We start from the raw sequence: 8,296 nt of genomic DNA, 5'->3' as shown, positions 1-8,296 counted from the left end.
CGAGTGATACACAAATAAGATATATTTGTGTTAATAGTTAGGGTTCTAGAATGTGATTTTAAGATTTAATTCCTGAGTTTAGTGTCACTTTAACTAAATTGTAGAGGAATATCAATCTGACAAAGAAAAAGAAGAAAAATGCTGATTTGACTTGTTGTTAGTACACTAAATAATACAATGTATGGAAGAGTCATAAGGAAGGATACCTCCTTCCGTAATAGAGAACACTCCAACACCAATTAAACAGATGTAACCATGTCCATCTTATTCAAAGTGTTAATGGTAAACAGGGATATTCCTCCTTCCGTGATAAGACTTCAACATCAACCAAAATGCTCCAGTGAGTGCCGTATGTACCTGTGATTATCCCTCTGTGCTCTCCCAAAACACTCACCAGATCCCAGTGACACTCTGTTACCAGAGAGTTTTATAACGTTGCATCTCCGCTGTCTCGAATCCAGCACGCAAAATCCACCGCTAGTAGTTCTCCTCTCCTCCTCCTCTTTTCCTCCACTCTACACAAGTAATCAATTAGCGAACCATCGCCACCATGATAATCACCGACACATACGGCACTCACTGGAGCATTTTGGTTGCTGGTGCTTATCACGGAAGGAGGAATATTAGTGTTTTACCATTAACACTTTGGATAAGATGGACATGGTTACATCTAGGGATGTCCCGATACCGATACTATCATCGGTATTGGGACCGATACAGGGCATTTTCACATGTACTTGTGAAAATGCCTCGATGCATAGAGCCGATGCGGAATACTGTTGAATACTTATCGCCCAACGCCCAGGACATGTAGTTCGTAATAATCGTCAGGTGTATGGGCACCTTAAGGGAGAGCTGACTGCTAATCACAGCCATTGTTTACATATGTGATCGCTGTGATTTGTCAGGACAATCACATGGTGAAGAAATACTCTGATTGGCTCTGTACCTTTTGCCTGTAATCCTCTGTGTCCAATCACAGGACTGTGCATACACACATGCAAGAGCCCAGTCCCGAGAGGTCGTACAGGTGCATTCACTCGAAGCAATAGGCAACAGTGACAGCGACTGGTCCAAAAAGGGTTAATATACACATTTCCTTACTCGTAACAGGAAATAGTTCACATATGGGTGAACGCTGTGTGAATTTAAGAACCAGTGTACATTCAAAAGTGATAGCTAGGATGAATAGTACAGTAACGCATGTTACTTTGTTCTTCAATTCTTTTTTTTTAATCAATGTTGAACAAATCTCCATTGCCAGAGAAAATACAGGGAATGCGGAAAATGTTGGCGGAAAATGGTCAAATGTTTTCGAATTTCGGAATGAATCAATGATAAATAGACCCCATAGAGTGTTTATATATCTGTTATATATCTGTATATATGTGTTCCATGCACATACATCATGACAAAGGAGGACAAGGTATATGAGTATTTTATTATCATGTGTCAGATTCAGTTCCTTTATTTCTTTCTTTCAAATTAAATGACCTGGTAATGTAATTTATGAAAGGACCTCATTCGTGTTTTTTTATTGAGTACACACAGTAATACTGACATTTTATATCAATATTGTATTAGGAAAATTATAATATAATGTAGAGTTTAGAGTTATTCAGATGTAGGTAGGTATCATCTTTCCCCATTTCCTGTATCCAGGGCATAACGATGAATAGATTGACATAAAAATCCCGACTATGGCTTGGAACCGGCCTCTTGCGTTTATATCCTTGGCAGCTTGTTACTGTACCCCAGCTCGTCACTCCCACCTAGAGAAAATGGAGGCGATGGAATTTTAGTAAAGGACCCAAGAATACATTACATTGTCCTTGGAAGAAGCCAGGTGACTTCACCTTTCCAATCCTCCTTTCTGTTGCTTTTATATCTCGAGCATTAATACTCTACTGTAGCTACTCCGTGACGTACAGTATTGAATTATTTAAAGAAAACCTGGCATGAAAAGAAATTCAGAGACTACCATCGCCGGTCTGTTTCTGGAAATGCCCATCTTTTAGTTTCCGCGTACATGTATTTCTCTCAGAAAAACTTTTTATGATACATTTTTTACATCTCCCTTCCAACACAAATCCAAAACAAAGGGGTTTATTTCACATTTTGGAATAACGGGAAGTGCTATACCAATACCAATACCAGAAAGAAGATGAGACTGTTTTATGCTTCCCGTTCTACTCACAGGAAGTGACTAAGGCTTAGCATTTCTGGCAAGATCAACAGATATTTTCTGTAAATGTTAGCCTGAAGGAAAGAAAACTAATGCAGCCACCATATCTAAGGACTGGTAAGCTGTAATATATCAAATGTTTTATTTTTAGGTTTAGCTATCCTTGAAGTTACTTCCATATCTTTCTGTTGACCTAAATGTCTTGCCTGAAAAATGTCCTTTGTCTTAGCAGAGTTTACTTATTCTTTAACCCCTTCCCGGCCAATGACGGGATTATTCCATCACGGTCTTTCAGGTCATTAACAACCGGTTAAGGAATAATCCCCTCATGTAGTACAATAAGGGGACCAGGTCTCATTGCATTACTGCTGTTGATGGATCCTTCAGGGTCCGAGGCAGACCCTCAACAGCAGATTAGGTGGGCATAGCCCTGTGATCACTGGCGTAGGTAATCTCTGTAAACACAGAGCCGTGACAGCCACACAACCGACTTGCAGCTCATTGGGTTACAATCCGATACAGTATTCTCCTCAGAGATACTTTGTATTTTCCTCAGAAATACTAAGGGGTCTATTCATGAAGCAGCCGAAGGATCTAGCCGTAGCTTTGGCCGATCCTTCGGCTAGCTTCCGCCCCAGGACCCCTTCGGTTCAGTAGAACCGAAGGGCTGCTGTACGGGCTATTCACTATATCCCGTACAGCTCCGGAACTTGGCCGAGCGGCTCAGTCGAGCCGAAGGCATATGCCTCGGCTCGGCCGACAGCCTGCTTCTGACTGCTGGGTAGAGCCAGCTGTGATCTTACGGCTGGCTCCGGCCACTTGCAGAGAGATCAGCGTAACCAGGGACACTGATCTCAAGACAGCAAACTCTCAAGACAGCAAACTCTCAAGACAGCAAACTCTCAAGACAGCAAACTCTCGCAAGAGCTCAGGCAGTCTCCCGCTCCCGGCTGCCAAGGAGAGAAACACAGATTTTTTATTTTTTTTATTCTGACACGGAGCCGGAGGTTAAGTGACAATTTAGAGTTTAGGTTTGGGGAGGGTGAAGTATTCGGATCCAGCCATGGATGAGGTTCATTTTGAGGTTAGGGAATGTAAAGATTGTTCTCCATTTTATATCTCTTCAAAAACCTGTTCCCAGAACTGTCTGGCACTGGGTTCATGCCACCAAAATTAATATATTGTTTCTTTACCCATCTTACAGTAACTCTCGCATGTGGTTGTGGTTCCGCTCCATTGTCCATCATCCTGACATATTCGCGTCTCTGGTCCGGTTCTTGCAAATCCTGCATAGCACTGGAAGTGCAAGACGTCACCAACACTGTGTTTTGATTTCCTTGGAAAGTATTCTCCACCCTCAAACATCCCCTGACTGGGACAGTAGACATCTACCAAAAAACAAAAATGGAAGATGACACAGACGTTAAGAAAGGAAATCACTTTCTAAGTTCTAGGTGAGTCCACACAGAATATCAGACTTTCCTGTACAGTCATTTAAAGAGATTGTAGGAGGAATTTACTAAAAGCGGAGCAGACAGAATCTGAAGCAGCTGCACATAGCAACCAAGCAGCTTCTATCTTCAGTTAAGCTTTGAAAATGAAAGCTAGAAGCGGATCGGTTGCCATGCAAAGCTGCTCCAGATCCTGTCTGCTTCAGTCTTAGTAAATTCCCCTCTCTGCCACTTTTCTCATTTAACCACTTCAAGACCAGGTGTTTAGACCTCCTTCCTGGCCAGGCCATTTTTCAGTATTCAGTGCTGCAGTATTTTAACTGACGTTTATTCCGTCATGCAACGCTGTACTGAAATTAATTTTATACCAATTTTTGGGGGACAGATAGAGCTTTCTTTTGGTGGTATTTAAACACCACTGGGGTATTTATTTTTTACTATAATTAGGAAAAATTACAGAAAATTTATGTTAGGAAACATTATTACCCAGTTTTGTGGTAAATAGACACCAAACAAGTCAAGCTTTAAAATTGCGCGCACCCGCAAAATCGCAGAAAACTACCATACCCAAAATTGGCCATAGGCGACGCTTTAAAAGCTTTTACCGCTCATCAGCTTAATGTTATCAGTGATTGATGGCCCTAGACTTATTGCTCTCACTCCGACGTTCGCGGCGATATGTAACATGTGCGGCGTAATGGGCACAATCGTCTTTTTTGCACGTATGCGCCCCCGACGCATGTTTGCATGCGTGTATGTATGGGTGGGGACTTTAAAACATTTTTTTGTTTTTTTATTCTTTTTTATGTGTAACTTTAAATTGACAGGTCCTCTTTTTGGAGACATCAGGGGTCTCCAAGACCCCTAATGTCACCTAGGACCCCCGAAAAGAAGCTGATGAAGCAGAGATCTGCTCCATCAGCTTCTTTCCATCTTCTGAAGCTGGAGAGTGACACAAGAATGCGGAAGTGATGTAATATACAACACTTCCGCATTCTTGCAGAGGAGAGGGGACCAGATCCCCCTGTAACACAGGCGACATGCTGATCCCGGGCTCGCACCGGGCACTAACCGATCGGCACACCATACACGCGATCTGCCGGCTTCTACAGCCGGCGGATCGCTTGTATAGTAACAGGCATCGGTGCCTGTTTTTAAATACCGGCCATTTCCCGCGCGCGCGCATTCGCAGAGCTCTTGCTAAGACCTGCAGGACTCTTGCTGTAGACTTGCCAAGCAAAGTTGCTGCAAATTCAAAAAGGGTCAAATAGAACTTGTGCTGCAAGTGTTCTGCAAGTCTACAACTTGCCAGGAATGTGTGCAGCAAGTTAACAAGAATTACAATTTAACCCTGACACAAGTTTGTGGCAAGTTATCCTTGCTATTTGGGATACTCACCTCCCAGATAGCAAGCAATTGAGCTCTGCAAGTTTGAAAATGACTTGCTAAACTATTGCTGGACTTGCCAAGCTTCACAATTTTATTGCACAATTACAGCAAGTCTGCATTGCAAGTCTCCAGATCAACGTGCTTTGCAAAAGTCCCAGATAGCAAGGATAATAAAGGTCCACTTTAATAACAGGCCAATATACACACAAGGCAAAGAGATGGGCTAAGACCTACAAAGCATAGAAACACAAATCACACAGCTATTAGTTACCTTTACATTCAAACCGGTCTGTAGCATGTGTCCATTGTCCATCGTCCATCAGAAAGGCATTCTTGGAAAAAGGTTGGGTAGGGGTACTTTCTTTTCGGGCAACTGTAGTGCACCTTACTGCCAATATTCCCACCATCTCTCAGGGTGTAGTTACAGCCATCAATAGCCAGCTTGGTCAGGTCACACTCTGTTTTAGGAGCCGCCAAGGACACTAGGAGGAAAGGCGTTATAGGGTAAGAGTAATTACAAACCAGCTTCAATTCATATTAAAAACTCTGAATAGATGTGACAGACATAAACTGAGCATAGACATTTAAAGTAGGGCTATGGAAATTAACGATTAATTCAACGATTAATCATTACATTTTTTGATCGATTAAAATTCCTTTGATCAAAAATGAAAAGACTCACCTCTCCGCCAGCTTCTAGGAGTCCCGTCGGAGATTGTATGTGTATAGGCCAATGTAGTTGGATCTGTATGTGCGTTATAATTAATCAAATTAATCAATTTTAAAAAAATTTGATTAATCGAAAACGAAAATTTTAATCAGTACCAGCCCCAATTTAAAGCTAAACTCTGAGCACGAAAAAATGTAACTAAATATATTCCACAAATCAGAATGGTTATAAATCCATATTGCATGCACCAGATACCCTTGAGAACCCAAATATTGCCTTGTAAATGAGGCGACATTGTCAATGTGGTACACATAGTTGATCAGAGCTGTGGTTGGGACTCAGGAGGCCATCCCACTACAGGCTGCCTGCAGAAAACTACAGGGGTGTAGGGAGGGGTGAATACAAGACCAGAACCCTGCCCAATGAAAGAAAGCAGCAGTGACTGGTCTTGATTACAGGAAGTTCCTGTAAGGAGGCAAAGTGCAGGAGTTGGTCCATGCTGAACTACAGCACAGATCTGGAAGAAATACACAAAGAACACCAGGATTCAAGCATTATTATCTGTTTATCCGGAGTTCCTGAATCACGAGAAGTTCCTGCTGTAGGTGGTGCCTTTCTGAGCAGGGCTTACAACACATGTGCAAAGAATTGGCTCCGTGTGCAAAAAAGATGAATGTATAAACAAGGTGTTAGTCCTTGCTTCCGCCTTTCTCCCGAATTCTGAATTATATAACAAAAGTCTTACTTCTGCTTTACCACTGGGGGGAAACAGTGGAACACATAACACTCTGTTTCCAGTCTCCAAGTTGTAAAACAGCCGTAGGTCCCAGTGCACTTACAGGACCAGCACCTACCACCAGCAAACTTGGAAGAGATTGCTGCCAGATACTGAATGACCCTTCTGAACATTTTGAATCATGTTATTTTGTCCCTTGTGCTGAGGAGGGGTATTTAGAGTCCGGCAGCCTTTCTTTCCATTTTTTTTTTTTTGTAATCAAAAATCAGCTTTATTGTACATAGGCATGGTACAATCCTTTCTTTCCATTTAAAGAAGACCTTTACCCATATCTTCAAAATACCAACAAACACACCATTAGAAATGTTTAGTAATGACAATCTACCATTACATACTTCTAGATAATTGCCGGCTTTGTATTCTTTGCATTCCTTATTTCTCTTTTCCTCCCCAGTCTTCTGACAGTGGCCATGTTTACTAAGGGCAGAGTATTAGCTCTCCTATTACTTCCTGGATTTCTGGCACATGTGACTAGGACATGTGACCATGCACATCATCTCAGGGGAGGAAAATGCCTTTCCCTGAGATCTCCTGAGATTACAGATGAGATTTCCCAGCAATGCTCTGCTGATGACAAGGAAATCCCAGTGTGCATTGTGTTGGCAAACTAAAGTCAAAATTTGCACTTTCAAAGCAGAAAGTGGATGCTCTGCAAGTGTAAGTATTTCACAATCACAGCATTTTACACCTGACATGTCTATGTTATTATTATTCATCATACATAGAGGGATGCATTGGTAGAATTTGATTTTTGAGTGTGAAGGCCCGCTTTAAAACATAGCTCCCGACTGTCCATCATTTGGAGGGGAAGGCCCCCAAACCCTGTAGTTGTCACTCTGTTTACCGTAATCTAAAATAAAGATCTTTTTTTTTTTAAATGACTAATTAACTACCAAAAGTGGTAGACATAATTAAACCTTTCATGTAACCTGCAAAAGGAAATGCAGTGGTGAAAAAGCACTGGGTTTAACCAATCATGTATTTGTGTGTTAAAGGTTTGAGATAAATTGTGGGTTTCCTCCTTTGCATATACACTTTGTCCTGAAAGGTGTCCCCTTTTCTCTTCTCAGAAAGTTTGGAGGAATGCTTAACCACGTCTCTACTGCCGTCTGCTTATGAACAGCGGAGAGATGGATGCTTATTTCCTTCTGTGCTGTTTTTGAGCGTCGGACAACCAGTGCACCCAATAATGCAGGTAAACCGCCCTCAGGTGACTCTGTACACAGACGTCGTGTACAGAGCTGATCCAATTGGCTCTGTACCTCCTGATCACTGTGATTGTTCATAGAGAGACTGACCACAGCGCTCAAAGATAAAACCACATCTGAGAGTTCTTCCTCTTACAACAGAGCAAGCCGGGAGGACAGGAATAATTCATGAAAGACTCATTTATTAGTCAAAATGATCAGCCTGTCTCTATAAGGTCTGTATATTAACCCCTTGACCTCCCTTAGCCTGCACATTAACCCATTCATCTTCCCACTTTCTGACCTGTTCATCAACCCCTTCACATCCTCCTCCCTTTGTGTATGACCCGTTAGCGTGCTATCTAGAATTATTATCAAGCTCCATGTGTAACCCCCTCACTGCCAGTATGTTTCTTCATTTCCAGAAAATCATGACAAAAAAAGGATCATTTTGTGGGGCATTCGCACTGTCCTACCATTTTTATTTTAATAGAAAGTAAGGGGAAAATATTTTTTTTTCTATATCTACTAAATGATTAAAAAAAACCCTGTGATTATGAAAAAAGACCAAAAAAAAAGCACCACCGGTCTCAAAAAAGATATAAAACCCATTTGGTT

Source organism: Nanorana parkeri, unplaced genomic scaffold (assembly GCF_000935625.1).
Source record: "Nanorana parkeri isolate BGI_ZX_2015 unplaced genomic scaffold, ASM93562v1 scaffold215, whole genome shotgun sequence".
Taxonomy (NCBI): Eukaryota; Metazoa; Chordata; class Amphibia; order Anura; family Dicroglossidae; genus Nanorana; species Nanorana parkeri.
This window is presented reverse-complemented; position numbering follows the sequence as displayed.